The 25,293-nt window shown below is 39.2% G+C and overlaps 1 protein-coding gene across 17 annotated transcripts in view; it reads right to left on the bottom strand.

Annotated features, from left to right (window-relative positions):
* Nucleotides 1-25,293, bottom strand: part of CMKLR2 (chemerin chemokine-like receptor 2) — a 55,206-nt gene that overhangs the window by 17,466 nt on the left and 12,447 nt on the right. For 3 of the 17 annotated variants that reach the window (XM_043910266.1, XM_043910268.1, XM_043910275.1), the window contains 2 exons: nt 16,980-17,056; nt 720-782 (listed from right to left, as the gene is read on the bottom strand). The exons of 3 other annotated variants lie outside the window; for them this stretch is intronic. The gene's annotated coding sequence lies outside the window, so the exon portion shown is untranslated. Of the gene's footprint in view, nt 1-719; nt 783-9,283; nt 9,404-12,119; nt 12,334-16,979; nt 17,057-22,134; nt 22,186-25,293 lie in introns of those variants that run through there. 11 more of the 17 variants (XM_043910276.1, XM_043910279.1, XM_043910269.1 and 8 more) reach the window with 10 other exon arrangements.

Here is a 25,293-nt window from a genome sequence, read left to right as displayed (position 1 = left end):
CATGATGGAATATTACTCAGCTATAAAAAGGAACACATTTGAGTCAGTTTAATGAGGTAGATGAATCTAGGGCCTATTATACAGAGTGAAGTAAGTCAGAAAGAGAAAGACAAATATTGTATATTAACACATGTAAATTAAATCTAGAAAGATGGTACCAAAGATAGTGTAGGGCAACAAAGGAGACAGACATAAAGCATAGACTTTGGGAGTCAGTGGGAGAAGGAAAGGGTGGGATGATTTTAGAGAGACTAGCACTGAAGCATATGTATTACCATATGTAAAATAGCCAGCCACTGGGAGTTTGCAGTATGATGCAGGGAACACAAACCAGTGCTCTGTGACAGCCTGGAGGGATGGGATGGAGAAGAGGTGTGAATGGGGTTCAAGAAGGAGGGGACATAAGTATACCTCTTACTGATTCATGTTGATATATGGCAAAAGACAGCATGACATTGTAAAGTAGTTATCCTCTAATTAAAAATAAAATTAATAATAATAATAAAAAAAGAAATGGAGTGAGGGAGGAGAAAATTTTTTCTTTAGTTAAAAAAAAAACGAACCAAGTGGACATGAAATGATACCTATTTTCACTCTGTTGGGATCAAGGTCTTTTCATAAAAGGCACTTGCTGATTGATTTGCCTGTCTAATCCTCATGCTTCATTAGGACAGTTCAAGAGAACATAGCACATACTTGAAAGATCAGTGCCTACTTACATAACAGTTGACTTGATGTTCCACCCAGAGGTTTATGTTCTGATTTGCACAATCTGTTAAGCTCTGTGGATTTGGGGGAGGAAAACAGAGTGAATGATTAACCTTAGGTTAGGGAGAAATTTTCAGGCTTAATTCTTTTTGCAAGACTTCAAGATAATTAACACATGGGTATAATTTAAATATCAGACCATAAAGGGGTCTATTGCCTCTGGAATCAGAATGCCTGACTTCAAATCCCAGTCCTATCTCTTCTGGCTGTGGATTTTTGGACAAATCACCTACTACCTTGAAACATCAGTTTCCTCATTTGTAAAATGAGAGCAGTAATAGTTCCAAGTCATAGTGTTGCTATGATTGCATAAGGAAGTCCTCAAAAAATGGTTAGCTCAGTGCCTGGCACACAGAGCATGCTCAGTAATTATAGCTATTGATCACTACCATTTTTTTTTTTTTTGATCACTACCATTTTTTAAATGTTTCCCTGTGATAAAGAAAGCAGAGTGCCGAAAAATTGATGCTTTTGAGCTATGGTGTTGGAGAAAACTCTTGAGAGTCCCTCGGAAAGCAAGGAGATCCAACCAGTCAATCCTAAAGAAATCAGTCCTCAATATTCACTGGAAGGATTGATGCTGAAGCTGAAGCTCCAATACTTTGGCCAGCTGATGCAAAGAACTGGAAAAGACCCTGATACTGGGAAAGATTGAAGGCAGGAGGAGACGACAGAGGATGAGATGGTTGAATGGCATCACTGACTTGATGGACATGAGCTTGAGCAAGCTCCGGGAGTTGGTGATAGACAGGGAAGCCTGGCGTGCTGCGGTTCATGGTGTCACAAAGAGTCAGACACAACTGAGTGACTGAACTGAACTGTGATGAGAATTCTTAGGAGTTATTTATTTTTTTTAATACTTATTTATTTAGCTGTGCCAGGTCTTAATTGCAGCACTTGAGATCTTCCATCTTTGTTGCAGCCTGCAGGATCTTTAATTGAAGGATGTGGGATATAGTTCTCTGGCCAGGACTGAACCCGGGCCCCCTGCTTTGGGAGTCTTACCCGTTAGATTACCAGGGAAATTCCAATTACTACCAGTTTAAGACTAAAAGCAGTACACAATAGAGGGTTAGAAGGAGAGTAAAAAGATAATGGGATTTCTTTATGTCACTTTAGGAGGAGAGTGAGAAGACTTAAGGAGAGATTTTAAAACTTGCTTTGTTTTGTGTGCTTTATATTATGAAAAATACTGAATCTGGACTGAGACCACACATTGCCAGATGTCTGTCCTCCAAAGGCAGTTGGGGAACCCTTGTGTCTGGCCCAAATGCAGGTACTATCCCTATATCTGACCAAGAGTGGTGAGAAAACAGAACACTATAAAGCATTATATTTCTCTTATTCTTTAAAAAAGCTATTTTTCACCTTTTATTAAAGGTCTAGGTCTCTATCTTGCTTTTCTCCAATTTTTTTTTCTTTTCTTTTCTTCTTTTGCTGTGCCACATAGCACACTGGATCTTAGTTCCCCAACCAGGGATTGAACTTGCACCCCCTGCAGTGTAAGAGCAGAGTCTTAACCAGTGGACCACCAGGGAAGTCCCACTTTTCTCCAAATTTTGTCTGGAATCTGGGAAAGAATCGCCACAATTAACAATGTAATGTTTCAAAGCCTTGGTCAGAGCAAATTTTAAAAATTTTCTTCAAAAAGGATTTCTGTATATGCAAATAATTTTTGAGCAGGAAGAAGTGGGCACTTAATTTGGAAACCTTGATGCTAGAGGACTTCTGTAACTTTATTTTTGTAAGGCATATGGTTAGCTAGCTATTGGAGATCTGAATTGTTCAATTTATGTCATGGATATATCGATCTGTAGAAGCAATCAAAACTAGAGCTTTAACCTTTTTTAGTGTCTTCTGGGCAATGTTGTGATTACTGAAGAACTGATTTTGGAAGCAAAAATGACAACAAGGTACCTACCAGATTATAAAACTTCTCATAGATACCATCCATGGTTTAGACAGTAAAAAAAATAAAAAAAAAAAAGTCAAACACAACTATGTTGGTGAGCATCAGAAATCTTTAACCTTGACCTGACATCTCTGCAGACAAACATATGCTTCAGAAAAGTCGGGGACACAGAGTAGAAGTGTGTGCTGCTACTATAATACACTTCTGTTTTCTGAAGCCTTGGCACTAAAGATGTTTTGATCTTAATCACATGTTGTTGTGACATTGACAGAAATCTAGGAGAAACATCCAGTTTAGGATGGAAACTGAATTGGCCAGCTACTACATGCTTATTTCAATTTTTATCAAGATATTTCCTTTCTTTAAAAAAGAAAGGTGGTGGTGCAGTGGCTGAAACTCCAAGCTCCCAATGCAGAGGGCCCAAGTTCAATTCCTGGTTGGGGAACTAGATCCCACATACCCAACTGAGTATGCCACAATTAAGATCCCACATGCCACAACTAAGATCTGGAGCAGCCAAATAAGTAAGTAAATATTTTTAAAAACAAATAAATAGCTAATAAAATTAAAAGAAGAGAGAAGGCTAGTCTCCAAAAGGAGAAAAAAAAACAGTACTCAAGTAATTCACAAAATATATTGAAATTTCAGCCACTTCACAAAACAATACTATTCATCATACAGAGAGATGGTTAGTGAACTTGGTAAAGTGGAGGGAAGGGAAACTTTTGTTGGTAGCAAAAGTAATGTTTTTTTAAGATAGCAGCAAAACATAGGAGGAGGAGGGAGGGACAACAGTTCTAGAATTTCCTCCCATTCATACAAGATTATGCCTGAAAATATTTCTGCTGTTTTTTTCACTTAGAGGAGATAGAAATGAGTACAGGATCAAACGTAGTAATGGAAGGTAAAATAAAGCACCAGTTGAAAGATTTGCCCATTGGTAAAAACCAAACAGCTGGATACCAAAGTTATCATTGCAATGGTTAAGAAACATTCTTCATGAACACTTTTAATTATTTGACAGTAGTGAAAGTAAGCTAGTAGGCTCAGCACTCCACTTTATCACTGTCAGTCCACATGAGGTGTAGTTGGTGGAAGTCTGCAAAAACAGATTTTGAGAAGACCATTTGAAAAAGAAGCAATGCAAAAGCAAGGACTCAAGACTAAATTACATTTGTTGGAATGGTTGAAGGAATCAGTGAGAAAGGAAGGCTGTTTACAATAGTCAAGCCATGGAACCAATGTAAGAGTCTATCAACAGTTGAATGGATAAAGAAGAGGTGGTATATACGTACAATCGATATTATTTAGTCATTTAAAAGAATAAAAAATAAATAAATAAATGAAAAAAATAATGTTGTTTGTAACAAAATGGATGCAACTGGAGTCTATCAGACTAAGTGAAGTCAGACAGAGAAAGACAAATACCACATGATATTGCTTACATGTGGAATTTAAAAAAAAATGATACAAATTAACTTATTTACCAAACACAGACTCACAGATTTAGAGAATGGATTATGGTTGCCAGCTGGGACAGGTTGGGAGGAGACATAGATTGGGAGTTTGGGACTGACAAGGGCACACTTCTATGTTTGAAATAGATAACCAGCAAGGACCTACTGTATAGCACAGGAAATGCTACTCAATATTCTATAATAATGTAAAAGGGGAAAGAATTTTTAAAAAAATAGACTTGTGTATATATATAACTGAATCACTTTTCTGTACACTGGAAACTAACACAACACTGTTAATCAACTATACTCCAATATAAAAAAGTTAAAAATAAAGGAGGTCTGAGAGCTGTTTTCACATACCTGAAGATGAGGAAAAAATAAAACATTTATTCTGTCTGGTTCCAATGTTGAAGCTAGGGCAAAAAAATTACTTGGCACAATAGCTAGGAAAAGTTTGGCTTAGTAGAACCTAAAACTTACAGCTGTTCAAAATCTATCAGCCAACAAACCAAACAAAGAGATCCATGGCACTAAGGGGTGGGCACTAAGGGGGCTGAATGGCTGCTGATGGGGACATCTGTATTTAGAGGGTCTTTAGCATCATCCATCAAGGACAAGAATCTATCATAACAGATATTACTTTTGAGCTTTTATTCTCTACTTACTGATTAGGAAACTGAAGGTGAGGAAACTTAAGGAAATTGCAAAAACCATTCAGCTGGGAAGTTGGCATGGTTAGATTCTTACTAAAATGTACAAGTGTCCAAGTTCTTACCCTCTAGGCACCCAAGGTATAAGAATCCTTTCTCCAGAGTGTTTAAAGCAATAGTTTCTAAGAACAACACTGAAATTAGAGAATAATTCTACTTTCCTTTTCTAGAGCCATGATTGGCTGAATAAAAAGCAAAATAAATAAACCCCTCTTCCTTGCAAGTGAGGAGGATTAGACAGGAGGAAGCTCAGAATGATGTAAGAAAAGAAAGGTGCTTTGGGGGCTTCCCTAGCCATCCAGTGGTTAAGACTCTGATCTTCTGTTGCAGGGGGCACAGGTTCAATCCCTGGTCATCCCTGGTCAAGGACCTAAAATCTTGCTTGCCATGAAAGCAAAAAAAAAGTAGCTACACTGTTTTTTAGTTAGACCCTTTCTCACCATTCCTCACCCCACACCCCTACCTCCAGGCTGGGTGGACCCAGCTTATGAGAAGTTTTTGTCTTTGAGCTTCTGTTACGGCTACACATTAGAGCTGTGCCAGAGATCCCATATTGATCCAGAATCTGTTCTATTCCTTGGCGTGGTTCTAACTCTGTTGTTAAAGTTACTGCAAATGTAGAAACGTGAAGAACAAAATTACCAGACCAGGAACCTAAACCAATGCTCATCCAGCCATGGCAGCTGTGTTATGAGGTCATCCAGGCAAATGCATGTTCTTTACTGCTCCACAGCAGGTGAAGTCTCAAGTCCCCTTGTGGCCTGGACCACATAGGTACTGCATTTGCCCCAGAGCCTCTTCTTCCCCCCAGGACTCCACTGTGATTTCTTCTTGTGCTACAAAGGGCAAGAGTATTTTCAAATGGTGTATATCCAGGACCTGGACTATCACTTCAAGCACAGGACATTGGTGAGAGAGAGAAGAAAATCAGAAAGAGGAAGAAAAATTTAACCCAGTTTCTAGTTCTGATCAAAGCCCTCCAACCAAACCCCAATGTGAGACTCTCAGGACTCTACTTTGTCATCACCTTGCAGAGGCCTTGAGGGAAACGGGGTTCTTGTCCCCTAGAAGTTAGCATGACCCACCATCGCATCTCAAGTTTTTCCTCTTGTCTTTGATATGTGTCTTATTAAAACAAATAAGACCTATTTCATCTCAACACACTACTACGTGGATCATGTGTGATCCATCTCTGAACATCTGGACATGTTACTCTATTTACTCCAGGATTCCTTTAGTGTTATCCCAGTCCCAGAATATTTTCATATTGGCTTTCCCCATTGGTCCACCCACAAATTCAGATTACATGATATAGGGCCAAGACTTGGGTGAGGCAAGTGAAGTTGGGTCATGCAAGTACAGGGTCAGATCCTGACTCCACTTAAAATTTTGATGTTTTGTTTAGCATGGACTTCTTGTATTCATTTTGTTTACTGAGATTTTTGGTGCCATGACACTTGACCCCACTGACGTTTATTGGTATTAGGTAGCCTGGTGTGTTGAAAGAACACTGGAACTCAGGAAAGATGGTTCTAAGTTTTTGTCATACGTGTCATTAGTTTCAAGACTTTGTATGAGTTACCTTCCTATTTAGGATCCCAGGTGCCAAATCTGAAAAATACAGGTGACATTAAGTTTAAGTTTTTATGAGAAGATCAAATATGGCAGTGCAAAGCATTCTAGCCCTTTAATTCTCTGTGCCTCCAAGTAGCATCAAATCCAGTGCTTTGCCTAGAGTGAGTATTCAAAAAATGTCTACTAGTAAGTGGTTTTTTGAACACTAGAACACAAATATGGACCAAAGCCCAAAACAAAAAGCCTACACAAATTAAAAACACTTTGCAAATGAAAACAAAACCTCCCTAGACAATGAAGAGGCTGTCCCTCCCTCATTCTCTTCAGAGAAAAAAAAATGGATTTGAATTCATATAAGTATGGCAAAATCTTGTTTCCTTTTCCCCCCCAGGAAATATTCTATTTGAATATCTCGGGTTCTGAGTGAACCAGACTTGTGTAATCTTTCATCCCTCAGAGATTTCTTTCCATCTAAAGACACCAGTACCACCCTTGGTGAGTCACAGTTCATAAAATGTAACATCTGCAAGAAAAGTTTATAAACACACAGCCGTGCCTGAAATTGTCATAGAACCGCAGAAGACATGAGACTTCCCCTTCCTAACTAGATCTTCATACGGTATTTAAGTTTGCATAATTAGAAAGTAGGGAGAGACAGTATTCGTTCACATAGCCCATATTCCTTTTTATTTCCTCCTCTTTTTTCCTTGACAAATGAAGGAAGGAAGGGAGGGAGGGAGGAAGGCAAGAGGGGAAAGACAAGGGAGGTAGGAAGATACTGATAAAACATATGATTTTATTTTGAGAGCTGTTTTCCTTATTCTTAGCTCATTTTAAGTTATGGCCATTTTTGACATTTACTTACTCTCTGACCAGTGGTAGAAAATCGAGGCAAGAACCACTTTAAATATATATATATATATATATATATATATATATATTTTTTTTTTTTTTTTTTTTTGCCTGCACTGAGTCTTATTTGCAGCATATGGGATCTTTAGTCTGGCATTTGAACTCTTCATTGCAGCATGTGGGATCTAGTTGCCTGACCAGGGGTCAAACCTGGGCTTGCTGCATTGGAACCTTGGAGTCTTAGCCACTGGACCACCAGGGAAGTCCCAAGAACCACTTTTGAGACCTCAGCTACGTTATTTTGCAAACTGGTTCTGAACACAGTAAAAATATTCAGTAGATAATTTTAATATATCTAATTCGTTTCTTTTATATTTAGTATTACTCATCTTGCCTCAGAAACACCTTGCCTCTGGTACTTCAGGAAAATAAAAGTGACCTTCTCAAGGTCATTAGTATGGTGGTTCATGAGAAAGACATAGGCATATATCTGGTATATGCAGGCATATATGATCTCAGTACAGATCTTCCTTGATCAGGTTTATATCCTGATGGTGACAAAGTGAAAGTGTTAGTCGTTCAGTTGTGTCCAACTCTTTGCAACCCCACGGGCTGTAGCCCACCAGGCTCCTCTGTCCATGGAATTCTCCAGGCAAGAATACTGGAGTGGGTAGCCATTCCCTTCTCCAGGGGATCTTTCCCATGCAGAGATTGAACCTGGGTCTCTGACACTGCAGGCAGATTCCTTACTGTCTGAGCCACCAGGGAAACCCATCGTAACTTGAAAATACTATAAGTCAAAAATGCATATGATACACGTATCCTTAGGAACATCACAGCTTAGCCAGCTGACCTTAAAAACATGCTCAGAACACTTAGCCTACAGCTGGGCAAAATCATCTAACACAAAGCCCATTTTATAATAAAGTGTTGAATAGCTCATGTAATGTTCTGAATACTACGCTGAGAGTGAAAAACAGATGGTTGTCTGGGCACAGAGTGGCCTTATCAGTTGTTTACCCTGGAGATCACTTGGCTGCCTGGGAGCTGAGGCTGCTGCCGCTGCCCAACATCACAACAGAGTATAGCAGCATATCATACACTATACACTGCTAGCTGGGAAAAGATCAAAATTCAAAATTCAAAGTACAGGGACGTCGCTGGTGGTCCAGTGGCTAAGACATAGTCCAGCAGAGGGCGCCTGGTCGGGGAACTGGATCCCATATGTTGCAACTAGGAGCTTCTATGCTCCAACTAAAGGACCCCATGTGCCACAGCAAAGATCGAAGATCCTGGATGCTGCAACAGAGGCCTGGCAGAGCCCAATTAAAAAATAAAAATAACATTAAAAGAAATCTTGAAAAAAATTGGAAGTAGAATTTCTGCTGAATGTGTATCACTTTCACACAATTGTAAAGTCAAAAAATCATAAGTTGAATCATTGTAAGTCGGGGATGGTCTGTACTTTGGATAATTCAAAAGCAAAGTACTTCTCCAAGTACTCAAGCACAAGGAAGCAGTCAGAAAATATCTGGGCACCTATACAAATAACACAATATATGTATTAAATGAACAAAATGTAGGCAGTATATTTCTAGACAAGGAACTTGGATGAAACTCAGTAGCAAACCACTTGATACCCTTGATGCAATAAAATCTCTTTTTAAAAATTCTAGTTTTAGAACAACTTCCTCTCTCTTCTCTGCAAATCACAGATTTTCTCTAACAAGATAAAGTCAGACAAACTACTTCAAGTCTAAAGTCTGATTCCCTGAAACTATGTTTAATAACTCATGTGACTATTTATTAAAAGAAAAAACCTTGGCATTCCTAAGTTCCACTTCAGTGACACTTAAGAACAGTCACATTAATAGTTACCATAGATACCTTGAGTCTAAAACACTTTAGTGTTGCTTGTATTCAACATAAAGTTTTTAAGGTTCTAGAGAGATAGTCAGAATGGTTATTCTACTGCTTCTAAAAAAGTCTAATTCCACCATACTGACCTGGAAAATGGGGCTGAAAGACAGTGTCCAGAATGTCCTTTAGAATTTACCTATCTTCTTTCACTCCAGAAGTCACTTGTTAAGCAATACCTGCACTGAACTTTATGCCAGTTACAGCACAAAGCAAATCATCTTCTCAGACAGGTTTTCCCAGCTGTGATGTGCTTAGACAGCAGTCACAGGACCTGAATTACTTCCCTAAAATGGATTTGGTAAGCCTACATTAAAGAGATACATACCTATGAACTAATGGTTTATTCCGTGCCTTTTCGCCATCCATGAGCAGGGGGTAGATGTGACGCACCCAGAAGGTTTCCCCTCAACCCCCTTCACCTGCATTTCCATGGGATAGGCACCATTCACCAAATATACTGAGATCAGTGCCCTTGGGTGACCTCTTCTGACCTCTGGACATGCTAAATTTCTGCCTAGCACAAGCTTTCTTCTTGACCATGAGCTTAATAAAAGTCAAGGAAGGGATGCTTTGCAGTTTAGAAAAACAGAAGGGGGAGTGAATTTGCCCTTGGCTGTTTTGATTGAATTGAGGGAGTATTTGTCCAACTCTGCTTGAGTTGTCAGCATGCACCTGGAGGTACTGTGTTCTTTCCTGGAAATTAAATTTATGAAGAAGGATACACTGGAACATATCCAGAAGAGAGGGAACAGGATGAAGGGAAAGCTTAAAATGACATCATGGGAGGAGTGTTGGGTGACCTGGTTCTAGCTATTTATTCTGGAAAAGAAAGAGCAGAGTAACATTTTTTTCATGCAGAGGCGGGAAATATTTTATCTGGTCAGAGGGTAAAGCTAAGACTATGAGGGAAAGAGATATTTTAACTCAATATAAGGCAAAACTTTCTTAAGATTATAAATAGCTGTTAAAAGTGGCATTTGTTCATTTAATAGGTATTTTCTGAGTACCTCCCATGTGTTCAAGGCCCCGGTGAAACTATGGTAAATAGTAATGAAATGAAGCCAGTGAGCTTTCAGTCTAGTACAAAGTTTTGTCAGATTATGGGGCAGATCTCATTCTTAAGAGATGTTTAATGAGACAACAATAACCTGAAGGTTTTTCTGACATCACAAACGTGACTGGACTTAACATCTAAAGTTCTGCCAACCCTGAAGCTTCAGGTTTTGGTTACTCTAATGTTATACTTGGTATAGTTTGATGGCTCTCCTGGCTATGGGTCAGGATGTACAGCTGATTCTGTGGCTTAGCCATGGTCTTCTATCCATCAGTGCATATATGTGGTGCTGTCTCTAAGTGTTTTATGTGTTTTTTAATTTACTTTTTCCTGCTAAGTGTTTAAGATGGATAGGGTAGCATGGAGGGTAAAGAGAAAAGACTATACAGTTCTTTCATATGTGATGTACAATGAAGGGAAACAATTTTCTTATATCCCATATTCACCCCCAAATATCTGGTTGTCATTTCTGTTACTTTTCTTTTTCCATTATTGTTTGTGGAATGAGAGTTCTCTTCCCTTACAGATCAGTTTCAATTCTTTGATTTCTTTGAAAGTGGTTGGAGTCATGGTAACTAAAAACCATAGAATCATAGTCCTTGCAGTGAGATAAGATAATAGAGATAATCTACTCTAGTCCTTCCATCTCATACACAAGAAAACAGAAATTTACAAGAACATCTTAAAACACTGAATACAAAGGACAGAAGCACCCATCACCACTCGAATTTTAGGCAGAATATTGACTTTTGGAAAAGAAAGTTTTACAAAGAATCCAATAGAGGGACTTCCCTGGTGGTCCTGTGGTTAAGACTCGGAGCTCCCAATGCAGAGGCATGGGTTCCAACCTTGGTTGGGGAGCTAAGAACCCACACGGCATGGCCAAAAAATAAATAAATCAAGTAGAACTTTTAGAAATTACAGAGTTAACCTTGAAATTTAATTTAATGGATGCACAAAATTGTAGTTTATACCCATGTGAAGGGAGAATGTAAACTAGAAGACACATCTGAAGAAGTTATCCAAAATGTAGCATAGAAAGATGATGATATGCAAGATATGAAAGCCTAAAAATGAGGACTGAAGAAGATCTAATATATATCAACTCAGAGTTTCAGGACCTGGAAATTTCCTTAAATGCCTAGAACCAACAAGTATCCCAGCTTTTGGTGAGAGGCTCTATGTGCGTGTTGGGAGCGGGGTGCATTTTTCAGCTCTGCCTTAGCCTTCACCTCCCTTACACAGAATCTTAAGGTCATCGAGAGGTGAGAGCTTAGAGCCTTTTCAAGTCTTTCTTGGCAGTGGACAGAGCCTTGGGCATGAGCACAATCCATACATGCATGTGGCCTTCTTGATTCAGAAGCTTCAAAAAGACCCTCTGTATATCTCATTCCCAGTTTTTAATTTTTCGGTTAGGCTAATGTTTTCACCCAACTGGTATCCATCACCTCAGGCAGCTGCAAAGTTAAGTAACTGCCTGTAATTTTTTTTGAAAAATGCCTATGGGGAAAAAAATTTTCACGCTGAATGAACTCTGAGTTAAGTCAAATAAATCACCCAGCAAGTGGAATTTTCCAGGGAAAATTCCTATCCAACAGACAGGCCATACAATAATTCTCTGGGGATGAAGTTTTGAAAGAGCTCCAGCCCCTTTCTGTTCCTTCCCTTGGCTCTCAGGCTGCTGTTCTTCACCCTGAATGCAGGCTGTTGGTTTTCAAGAATATCATAAAGCAGGAGAGTATGAGATGGGACTAGGGAAAGTTAAAAATGCCATAGAGGGACTTCCCTGTTGGTCCAGTGGTTAAGAAACCATGCTTCAAATGCAGGGAGAATGGGTTTGATTCCTGGTTAGGGAACTAGGATCTTACCTGCTGAGCGGTGTGGCCAAAAAATTAAAAAAAAATTTTTTTTTGTAAAGACACAAAACTCATTTCTTTTACTGAGATTGAGTTGTTTTTCCTCCTCTCATTTTTCCTCCTCCTTCTCTTTGACAAACACTCCCCAGATTGTTGCAAGTCTTTGGGTAACTTCCAGAGTTCTGAAAAATTTGATTCTGACCATTTTGCCAGTTTATTACTGCTTCTGTGAAAGAGAGAATTTGCTGAGATCCTTGCTCCACGATTTTGCTCATGTCACCTGGATAGGGAGTTTGAATTGGCATATTTTGTATGTATGGAAACCATGTGACTGAAACAGCATGGTGTACTTTTAAAAATTCAGCTTATGAAATCGATGAAGAGGAATAACCACTTAATAAATCTCTATGGAAAAACATATATTTTCCCACCATCTCCTTCTCTTTCCTAAACTTGCTTTAGTGCTAGAGACTATAAAAATGGAATGAATAAATAAATGAATTAATAAAATTTGTGACCCACACAGTGCAGGGACTGTACAGTCCAGTACAGGAACCTAAACATAATAGGACTCAAAGAATGGTGCTGAACCAAAATAGATTAGCTCGAAATAGGCAAAATTGACCTGCTGTCTATGATGTCTTATCCTATTCATAACATTAAACATTTAGTTTTATATTTAGGTTTCCCACTTCTTTTAGTTTTTATAGGATATATCTTAGTTTGGGTAAAAATATAGGTTTAACAGTAAATTCTTTCTGTTAAAAATAGAAGGAGAAAAGAAGGAGGAGACAGGAAAGTATTCTTGTTAGCTGCCAAGATGGTGGCACTGACAAATTTTGCAAGTATTCTGACAAACACCTAGCAGAAATAGACTTATTTTCCATTAGAAAATTCATAACTAGCTCAATTGAAAGACATTAGGTAAAAAACTTGTTTGGAAATAACCTGAAAACATTCTTCTGTCTCATATCTTTCTTAATCTGTTATAATGAATGAATCATAATATTTTAAGAGGATAAGAGCTGTTTATAATGAGTCCTAAGATGAAAGGACTAAAAAGCTTTAGTAATATGATTATGAAACAATATAATATGATAGGGTGAGATAATGAGTCATTTCCTGTTTTAAAAAATTACAGAAATACTAAGTGGTTTTTTATTTTGCTTTACTTTTTTTAGAGAAGATGTGAAAGTTAAATAGACTCTAGTTATGTTTTCACACACAAACACACCTGTGCACAAATATTGACTAAATTTTGTAAAAATGTAATAAAAATGGTATAAAAACCATTTTATCTCTTTACTTCTCTTTGACTCTCCTTAATTAATAATGGATATAAAAGTAGGCCTTCAATTATTATTCTAAAAAAGATTATTGTTGTTCAGTCACTCAGTCGTGTCTAACTGTTTGTGACCCCATGGACTGAAAGGAGTACGTCAACGCTGTATATTGTCACCCTGCTTATTTAGCTTATATGCGGAGTACATCATGAGAAATGCCAGGCTGGATGCAGCACAAGCTGGAATCAAGATTGTTGGGAGAAATATCAATAACCTCAGATATATAGATGATACCACCCTTATGGCACAAAGTGAAGAAGAAATAAAGAGCCTCTTGATGAAAGTGAAAGAGGAGAGTGAAAAAGCTGGCTTAAAACTCACTCAACATTAAAAAAACTAAGATCATGGCATCTGGTCCCATCACTTCATGGCAAACAGATGGGGAAACAATGGAAACAGTGAGAGACTATTTTTTTGGGCTCCAAAATCACTGCCGATGGTGACTACAGCCATGAAATTAAAAGATGCTTGCTCCTTGGAAGAAAAGCTATGCCCAACCTAGACAGCATATTAAAAAGCAGAGACATTACTTTGCCAACAAAGGTCCATCTAGTCAAAGCTATGGTTTTTCCAGTAGTCATGTATGGATGTGAGAGTTGGACTATAACAAAAGCTGAGTGCCGAAGAATTGATGCTTTTGAACTGGAGTGTTGGAGAAGACTCTTGAGAGTCCCTTGGACTGCAAGGAGATCCAACCAGTCAACTAAAGGAAATCAGTTTTGAATATTCATTGGAAGGACTGATGCTGAAGCTGAAGCTCCAGTACTTTGGTCACCTGATGGGAAGAACTGACTCATTGGAAAAGACCCTGATGCTGGGAAAGATTGAAGGAGGGAGGAGAAGGGGATGACAGAGGATAAGATGGTTGGATGGCATCACTGATTTGATGGACATGAGTTTGAGCAAGCTCCAGGAGTTGGTGATGGATAGGGAAGGCTGGAGTACTACAGTCCATGGGGTCGCAAAGAGTTGGACATGACTGAGCAACTTAACTGAACTGGATGGACTGCAGCATGTGAGGCTTACCTGTCCTTCACCAACAAAGATAGTCCACATCTTTAAAAATTATTTCATCTGTATTAATACTTAAAATCATCTAAGAAAAAGCAACATCCTCAGTTCTTGCAACATTAAGTCTTATGACTTTCAAATTTGAAAAAAAAAACAAAAAACACTCAAAAATAGGAAGTTTCTTCAAGACATCAGACCCAGTCTCCTTAGAATGGCTTTGTCACAGAAAAAGAGTGATTATTCTAGTTAAAAAGAGAAAAGGGGGAAAGGGAGTTTAATATGATTAGAGATTTAATATGATTGATTAGATACTGATTTTAAAAAGCTATAAAAGATATTTTGAGAATAATGGGGGGAATTTTAATATGAATTGAATATCATTAAGATATTTTATTCATTTTCTTAGGTATGTTAATGATATTGCTTTGTAGGACAATCTTCTTTATTCTAGGTAAATGCTGAAGTTTTTAGGGCTGAAGTCTACAATCTAACTTCCAAAAGATTCAGAAAAAAATATATATAGCACTAGGATAAACCATAATGGAAAAGAATGTTAAAAAGTATATGTATAACTGGGTCATTTTTCTGTATAGAAGAAATTATTGTAACTCAACCTTGTAAATCAACTAAGTGCATGCATGCGTGCTAAGTCACTTCAGTTGTGTCTGGTTCTTTGTGACACTATGGATCATAGCCCATTTAAAAAAGAAAATGTACATATATATGTATACACATACATAGCAATCATCCAGATAGGAGTGAAAAAATCCTATTTTAATCGTGAAATGTGGTGAATGGAAATGCATTCTCCAGATCCCTCTATAAGGACAAACTTGTTGCCCTCACTCCTGGAAGAGCTGCCAAGAGAGTGCCCCCATCTATAAAAAAACAGCCCTTCAGAGACTTGCTGCTACTACGTACAGGCCTTTGGCCCAAGGCCCTACCCTCCTAGAGTAGCCAGTTGCCAGCAATGATTAAGGTGGAAGTAGGAAGGCCTGGTCACCTTGGACCAGTGAAGGGTGATTCTGATGAGTCCATTCTAGCTTCAGAGGTCCAGCGAGAGTCCAATACGGTTGTCAGTTCTACCTTACAGCTTGATCTCTCCCTCTGCCTGGTTGTGTTGCTCCCCATGCCCCCCCTCCACCTCCCATTCCACACATAGATGTTGATTCTAAGGGCACAACCTAGTAAACATCTGACCGGTAAACTCCGTCTTAAACTAGAAGACCATTCAAATTTTCTTCTAGGAGAACTGAATCTGAAACACAACATGGGTACCAGACAAACTCCAAATGAAGAACTTTTTTTTTTTTTTCCAAGTTCTGTTTTCGTTAAAAATGCCCATGTCATCAAAGTCAAAAAAGGCTGTGTAAATGTTCTGGATTAAAACAGACTGTCATTAAAACATGACAATTTTAATGAGATATGTGATGCTGGCCTGCATCTTGTACTGGAGCAAAATAAAAAGCCAGAAAGAACACTGCTAGATCAATTGACAAAACTAGAATATGGATTATAGATTAGATTTAAAAGAGGATTGCCTTAAAACTATTACACATAGAATGGATAAACATCAAGGTCCTACTGTATAGCACAGAGAACTATATTCAATACCCTGTGATAAACCATAATGGAAAATATATAAAAAAGAATGCATATATATGTATAACTGAATCACTTTACTCTATACCAGAAACTAACACATTATAAATCAACTATGTGTGTGTGTACACTCAGTCACCCAGTCGAGTCCGACTCTTTGCTATCCCCTGAACTATAGACCACCAGACTCCTCTGTCCATGGAATTTTCCAGGCAAGAATGCTGGAGCAGGTTGCCATTTCTTTCTCCAGGGAATCTTCCCAACCCAGGGATCGAACCTGTATCTCTTGCACCTCCTGCATTGGCAGGTGTATTCTTTACCATTGTGCCAAAAATACAGCATAAATTTTAAATTTACTGTAATTGGTAAATGTACAGTGGTTATGTAGCAGAATGTCCTTGTTCTTAAGAAATAGGCACTGAAAAATATAGGGGAAAGGGGACGTAATGTATGCAACTTCTTTTCAAGAGATTCAGAAAAACAACATATACACATACATAGAGTATAGTGAAAGCAAATGGGGCAGGGAGGGGCCAGTGGTTAGGACTCTGTGCTCTCACTGCCCAGGGCTGTGGTTGATCCTTTGTTGGGGAACTAAAACCTCAGAGCCCAAGCAGAGTGACCGAAAAAAAAAAGGCAAATGGACCAAAAGTTTAAAAGTTAGTAAATCTAGGGAAAGGGAATATGAGAAGATTCTTTTTATTTTTCTTGCAACTTTGTATGCTTGAAATTAATTTCAAATAAGAAATTATACATAATTACAGATTAACCAGCTAAAGCAAAACATTATGCAACTAACTTAGGTTACAAGCATATGGTTTGTTTTCTGTCCTATTCTTTCAACTCTGAATGTTAAAATTTTTCATAATGAAAATTGAGAAAGGAAATACAGTCCAAGATATATGCTATGGCTTACCTCTTTAAGGCTTGCAAGATTATGCTTTTATTTCAGGTTGCTGTCGTGAGTTTTCTGGTCACTCTATCTGTGATTAACTTAGAGAACACGGATTAGCATACCAATTAGATGCAAACTTTCCCCCTCTGTAAAGCAGAACTCTGTAAATCATTAATTATTTACATTCTCACTCTAAGAAACCCTATTAGTAAACTCTGAGTACCAAAACTTTGTCTTTTTAAATTTTCTACTATACCCTTACTTGCTAGATAAATTCCTAGAACATGGACTATGCTCAGTGAATATCTGTTAAGGTAACAACTGAGGAAGATCTAAAATATATATAATTTTGGTGCGTGTTTGCTAAGTCACGTCAGTCATGTCTGACTCTGCGACTGTGTGGACTATAGCCCACCAGGCTCCTCTGTCCATGGGATTCTCCAGGCAAGAATACTGGATTAGGTTGCCATTCCCTTCTCCAGGGGATTTTCCCAAACCAGGGATTGAACCCTCATCTCTTATGTCTCCTGCATTGGCAGGAGGGTTCTTCACCACTTGTGCCACCTGGGAATTTCGGTATAAATGAATCATTCTACTTACTACACATCCGCTCCTATAATTATGGCCAAAAAAGAACCTCGTTTTACTGTTTTTGCTTACTTTTTCTTTCTTACTGTAAATTGAGAGAATCGGAATTCGGTGATTATTTCAACAGCCAAGTAGTTAATCTGGGTGAAGCTAAACTGAAAAAAAAAGTAGTTTGAGGTAGTGCTTCTGGGTTCCTGGAGGGGGCAGCAAAGAGCCTTTTGAATGCAAACCTGTTGGGGCGCTCAGGTACAGGGTGACCTTGAGGAAAAAAGGACAATGGCAACTAAGGGCTTAGGAGGAGAGGACCCACCACCACACAATTTTGAGCTGACTTGAAGCTAGGAAAACCAATGCTCCACTACACGAGGAGGAACAAAGTCAGGAGGCTATATGAAGCCAACACATCAAAGCATGTAGCTTGTTTATTAACAAATGGTCAATACTCCACAAGACCAGAAATGAATAAAGATGCAGGAGACTGAAAAGCCATGAATCAGAATGCAGAAATCAGGACTGGAGCAAGATCCAAGAGGAAGCTAAACAGATGTGGGAAAAGGGCACAGCAGCCGGGGGGGATCCGTTTTGTCCTATTTGAATGTTTTCCCACCTGGGCCTGGGTGGAGGTGTTAACCATGAGACAAACGCTTTCTCATGATCCCCACTTCCTTGCAGACCACTGGGGCTGATGGTGCTGGTGGTTAACAGGGGCTAAAGTGTCCCCCAGAGGCATACACTGCTGTTGTCTCAGGGCAGGCTTTATATTCTGCTCTTCTAGCCTTACTGTTCCTACTTCCAGTTTAGAAACAGAGAATGTCAAGCGAAGTATCATTAAGAGACTTCAATTTTTCATCTTTAGTTTCCTGTCCAACACCCTCTTTCTCATTTTCAAATCTAAAAAGCTGCTTGCTCCCTAGGCAACTTTTATTCAAAATAATTTGTTTAAATTTGTAATTAGTTATTTTACATGGAGTAACCTAAAAATGGCAACCCACTCCAGTATTCTTGCCTGGAGAATCCCATGCACAGAGGAGCCTGGCGGGCTACAGTACATGGGGTCGCAAGAGTTGGACACAACTTTGCGACTAAAACCACCAACCTAAAATTATCCTTTTAAATGAGATCAGCAAATTTTCTAAAGTGTTTTCAAAGTGATGTGTTATCATACTGTTCAAAAAGGACCATACTCCTCAACTTCTTGACATACTGAGGTGGAACACTGGAGATAAAATCAGTAAGTACAAGTGGTCTTAATACAGAGGTACACTGTCAGACATGATTTATGATATTTAGACATCTTGAAAAATATGATTTATGGTGGGGCTTTATTTCAGGTTTTCCCCACTTGTCATTATCTTTTGTGTATTTTACAATCATGAAAGTTTTTATGAAAGTTATAGACAACTTTTCATAATGCAAATAATCTCCTCCAGAGAAATACAAATGAATTGTGTCTAGTGAAATGCAATCGATTATTGTCCTATAAATATTGACCAATTTTGCAACTGTTTATAAATCCATTTCAACAGTCCTAATGGTCTATACCATACATGTGTGAGACTTTGAATTCTCCTTTTAACCCATTATAATGTACATGGAACAACAGACTTGTTCCAAATAGGAAAAGGAGTACATCAAGGCTGTATATTGTCACCCTACTTATTTAACTTATACGCAGAGTACATCATGAGAAACGTTGGGCTGGAAGAAGCACAAGCTGGAATCAAGATTGCCGGGAGAAATATCAATAACCTCAGATATGCAGATGACACCACCCTTATGGCAGAAAGTGAAGAGGAACTAAAGAGCCTCTTGATGAAAGTGAAAGAGGAGAGTGAAAAAGTTGGCTTAAAGCTTAACATTCAGAAAACTAAGATCATGGCATCTGGTCCCATCACTTCATGGGAAATAGATGGGAGACAGTGGAAACAATATCAGACTTTATTTTTTGGGCTCCAAAATCACTGCAGATGGTGATTGCAGCCATAAAATTAAAAGACACTTACTCCTTGGAAGGAAAGTTATGACCAATCTAGATAGCATATTTAAAAGCAGAGACATTACTTTGCCAACAAAGGTCCGTCTGGTCAAGGCTATAGTTTTTCCAGTGGTCATGTATGGATATGAGAGTTGGACTGTGAAGAAAGCTGAGCACTGAAGAATTGATGCTATTGAACTGTGGTGTTAGAGAAGACTCTTGAGAGTCCCTTGGACTGCAAGGAGATCTACCCAGTCCATCCTAAAGGAGATCAGTCCTGGGTGTTCATTGGAAGGACTGATGCTGAAGCTGAAACTCCAGTACTTTGGCCACCTGATGCAAAGAGTTGACTCATTGGAAAAGACCCTGATGCTGGGAAAGATTGGGGGCAGGAGGAGAAGGGGACAACAGAGGATGCTGGATGGCATCACCGACTTGATGGACATGGGTTTGAGTAAACTCCGGGAGTTGGTGATGGACAGGGAGGCCTGGTGTGCTTTGATTCATGGGGTCACAAAGAGTTGGACACGACTGAGCGACTGAACTGAACTGAACTGAATGTCTTAACTGATTGTATCATTAATTAATGAGTTAAGTAAAAGTCTTTGAAACAGGTTAACTTTATATCTGTATGTGAGTCATGATTTACCCGTTTTTAAAAAAAAAAATCAGGTCTTTTAATAGGTCTTTATTCGAACAATATCAGCCTAACCTTGGGAGGACAAATGAAAGTAGGAAGAGGGAGGTAGGGATGTGGTAAGGTGTTTTATTTTATTATTTTTTTTGGTAAGGTGTTTTAAAAAGTGTCTATAAACTTTCTTTCTGGCCATGAATTTCCACAATCTAAATTTACCTTCCACTCCTAGGGTAATGATACCACTAAACATTAGGACAGGGGGACACATTTAGAGGAAGGAAACATTAGGACTCATTTAGAGGAAGGGGTGAGGTGGGGTCGAGGGCTTGGTTGAAGTCTAATACCAGGCAAGCAGGGAAGGGCTGAAGGAGAGAAAATCCTGATACCACCACTTTTGTACTGCTGAAGCAAATTCTTCCTAAATTTAGGGATCTCAGACTCTTTTCCCTTCACCCTTCATTCGTATCTGCTCTGTTTAAGAACGGTATGTTAAAGCCAGGCCCTTGATGTGACTGTTGGAAGCTTAGTACAATTGTTTTACACAGCCAGGACATTAACACATCATTCAAATATGTACAGCTTTCGTTTTATCTCTCTTGCTTTCTCTTTTTTTGCCGTCAGACTGAGGCCTCTTAATCCCTTCAGCCCCTACTCAGAGAAAGGGAACCAAGCCAATGTTCTAGCCACCCCCAAACTTCAAAATAATTGGCTAGACATGGCACTTTGCCTGGTCAGCGCTGCAGCTGGAGATCACAGGATGCCTTCCTCATCCTGAGGATACACCATTTGCCTCACCAAAGCAGGATGAAGAGAAGTCCCAGCGGCCACCCAAGAAATTTCAGTTCTATGAGATCAGCCCAGAGACCTGCCCTGCCCTGCCCTATTCTCTGAGATAACTAAACCCATTCGGGTGTTTATGTAGAGTTGACTTTTCCTTCTACATCCCCTTCTCCAGCCTTCCCTGCCTGTCTTCTTTCTGTCTAATAAGGCCCTGGGTAAACTACCTTCTTCCCTACCAGTCCCTCCTCACTATGTGCTTTGATGTAATCCAGAAACAATCAGAATCCTGTCTGGGCCACATTTTATGGTGGGTAGCAAGGAAAGCCCTGGGGTCAGGCAGACCTTGGCTTCTAACTGCAGCGCCACTTTGGAGGCAGGAGATAGATGGGCTCCAGGCTGGGCATTTACAACTAACCTACATTTTACAATTCTGAGCAAGGAGGCAGGTGGGCTCTGGGCTAGATATTTACTTCCATCTTGGAATGCGAATAACAGCTGGACTTTGCCTCCAATGGACACTTTAAGGTAATGGTTATGGTAGGGACAGAGAGAGGCTAAACGCTGTTAGGATAAAAGATCAGAAGGTCACGTATTTCCCATTCTTGGGCCAAGGGAGACACTGCACATGTGGAGAAAGTCTCCTTAGGGGTCAAAAAGGAGGTGGCACCACCCCAGCATAGGTGATACCAAGGTCCCTCCATAGGCCCCTGGGCTGGAATCCATCTTGGAAAAAAGTTGTACATGCATGTTGGGGAGGGTCCTAGGACAGATAGAGGGTGGGAGAAGACAGATAATTGGCCAAAGGTAAACAAAGACCCAGAACTGCCTATGTAAATGATTTAACCACCTCTTTACTACACTCCTCCTCATGGGCCAGGATGCTCACACCCTTTCTCTCCGGCTGTGTCTCTCTGTCTTGCTTCTGTCTTAATGAAACAAATGATTTCTCTGTGTCCTCTCCCACCTGGTGTGCTGTATTTCTAAAAATAAACGTTGTACCTGTTTCTACAGTTTTTGCCTCCTTGAGAAATGCACTTTTCAATGGGGGCAAGGGCCAGGGGAATTTTGCTTCTAGCCTCTAGCCCCTGGTGAACTAGCGGCTGGGATTCCTGTTTTTCATCCCAGGTCCAGTTCCTGGGCAGAAAACTAAGATCTGGATTCTTGCTACCACCCACTGCTATCTCTCTGTCTCTCACCTGTGTGGCCTTGGGAAGTCAGTCAAAAGCTCTAAGCGGCAGTTTCTCCATCTGTAAAAGTAGGGATAACATAATAATAATATCTATTGATTCAGGGAGCTGTGAGAAGGAAACTTCGTAATGGAGTGAAGCTCTGTGTCAGACACACAGCCATCTATTACTCCAGTCTTCTCTGTTAATAGTGCACGTCTATTTCCTATTTTGTATTTGTAGGTACTACTTCACGTTTCCCCCCTCAATCCAACATAGATACTGATGAGGTTCTACTGCTAGCCCCAAATAATGGCACCGTGGCATATGCAATAGTTTAAGCTGAAGGAGTATGAGGAACAACAGGTGCAAGAAGGATTTCTGACCCTCCCCTGAGTCAGGACATGAGATCCTCAAGTGAAATGTGCCCTCCTTATGCCCTAAGGAAAGGAACATCTTTATCTCCAAAGAAGGAAGGATGCTGAGTAGAATATGAATGAACAGCCTTGCTAAGTTTCCCCCAATTTACCACTCTTAGTTCACATTCATTTTGTCCTATCACATTCCTCAATGACTCTTCATTTTTCATCAAACCTAGTATGCTTAAAAACACTCAAACTTAACTATTTCCTCAGATCTTCATTTCCTTATGAAGGCTCTTATGTCATGTGAAACTTATATTTAAAAATCTGAATGCTTTCCTCCTATTAACCTGTGTTTTTTATAGGTGCTCCAGCCGAGAATCTAGAAGAAGAAGAAAGATGTTTTTCTTTTTTCCTCCTCTACATCAGCAAATCAATAACAGTGGTCACATGTACCATATTTTTTTTATTACAAACATCTACTTCTGCTTCATTGACTAGCTAAAGCCTTTGATTGTGACGATCACAACAAAGTGTGGAAAATTATTAAAGAGATGGGAATACCAGACCACCTGACCTGCCCCCCTGAGAAATCTGTATGCAGGCCAAGAAGCAACAGTTAGAGCCAGACGTGGAACAACAGACTGGTTCCAAATCGGGAAAGGACTACGTCAAGGCTGTATACTGTCACCCTGCTTATCTAACTTATATGCAGAGTACATCATGCGAAGTGCCCGGCTGGATGAAGCACAAGCTGGAATCAAGATTGCTGGAAGAAATATCAATAACCTCAGATACACAGATGATACCACCCTTATGGCAGAAAGCGAAGAGGAACTAAAGAGCCTCTTGTTGAAAGTGAAAGAGAGTGAAAAAGCTGGCTTACAGCTCAACATTCAAAAAATGAAGATCACAGCATCTGGTCCCATCACATCATGGCAAATAGATGGGGAAACAATGGAAACAGCAACAGACTTTATTTTTGGGGGGGCTTCAAAAATCACTGCTGATGGTGACTGCAGCCATGAACTTAAAAGATACTTGCTCCTTGGAAGAAAAGCTATAACCAAACTAGACAGCATATTAAAGAGCAGAGACATTACTTTGCCAACAAAGGTCCATCTAGTCAAAGCTATGGTTTTTCCAGTAGTCATGTATGGATGTGAGAGTTGGGCCATAAAGAAAGATGAGTGCCGAAGAATTGATGCTTTCAAACTGTGGTGTTGGAGAAGACACTTGAGAGTCCCTTGGACTACAGGGAGATCAAACCAGTCCATCCTAAAGGAGATCAGTCCTGAATATTCATTGGAAGGACTGATGCTGAAGCTGAAGCTCCAATACTTTGGCCACCTGATGTGAAGAACTGACTCATTGGAAAAGACCCTGATGCTGGGAAAGTTTGAAGGCAGGAGAAGGGGATGACAGAGGATGAGATGGTTGGATGGCATCACTGACTCAATGGACATGAGTTTGAGCAAGCTCTGGGTATTGGAGAGGGACAGGGAAGGCTGGTGTGCTGCAGTCCATGGGGTCACAAAGAGTCAGACATGACTGAACCACTGAACTGAACTGAACTAAATTTTAGTTTCTTCATCTGTGATCTGGGGAGAAATACCATCAGCAAACCACTCTAGGGTTGTTGTAAGAATTACACAAGATAATGTATATAAGTGCCTAGCACAGTGCCTGGATCATAGTAAGAGCTCAGGAAATATGCAATATCATTTTTATATCTTACTTTATTAATACTTTTTTTTATTAGGGTATACTATGAAATAATTCACATAACTAACATATGGTTTTGTAGAAAGGTAGCAAATTCTTGGGCTTCCAGCTAGTTTAATGATCACTGGTTCTAATCAGAGAGCTCATTTGATGATATTATTTGTAATTAGTTTAGATAACATTCTGGATTTGTGCTTTATCCTGAAAGAAAACATTAGTTGAAAGATACCACGGGAGCAACAAAATAATGGTTTCCTGCTGGGACAGTAAAGCTACATTACACTCATTCCTTCCTTTCCAAAGGGGAACATTTTGATCCTGTGATTCTATTTAAAGGAGTTTGTTTATTTTATGTCAAATGATTTATGTAGATTGAGTTCATTTCTTGTGATAAAGATGGGAATGAAGTAAACTGAGCTTCTTGCTGAAATCTCTGACTTGCTGTGATCCAGCTGGTTAGAAAATACATCAATTGTCTGGCTAAACAAAAATACAAAAAGCCCCATAAAAAAGAAAAAAATGAGCTTTTCCAAAGAAATCCTGTTTGGGCGCTCTCTTAAGTTTGATGAATGAGTTATTTACTGACTGCTTGAGAAAAGTGTAAAAAGGAAGAAGTTGTCTTTTTTAGAAAATTATTGACGTTTACTCAGTACAAATTCCATTTGACAATGTTTGAAAATAGACCTAATCTTTAACAAATCAAGCTTTTGCTTAATTAAGACTGAAATAAATGAGTGTGCATGTTCTTATAAATAATCTAATAGAAAGTTAAAATGAAGAGATACTCTTCACAATCATCTCCTCTACCCACTCCTGTGTTTTGGGGGGTAGAATACATTTGTAAGGAGATATGAAAATACACTTTTAAATAGTGTTTGGTATATTATGATCCCTCCTAAGAGATAAACAGTGTTAGGCATGTACTGAAGTTCCTCCTTCCCTATTCAATCTCTTAGAAATGAAAAAGCAAACCAAGGAGAAATGCCTCCTTATACCATCCCAGAGCAAGGCACCTCTCTCAAACAAGGAAGAATTTAGTCATTTTACTATCTCCAAAGTTTTCCATATTCTTGTTTGTTCAATGTAAAAAACTGAATTAAAT

The sequence above is a fragment of the Cervus elaphus genome, chromosome 8 (assembly GCF_910594005.1).
Source record: "Cervus elaphus chromosome 8, mCerEla1.1, whole genome shotgun sequence".
NCBI classification, from domain to species: Eukaryota; Metazoa; Chordata; class Mammalia; order Artiodactyla; family Cervidae; genus Cervus; species Cervus elaphus.
Note: the sequence above shows the minus strand (reverse complement) of the source record. Positions and strands in the feature narration are given on the sequence as shown.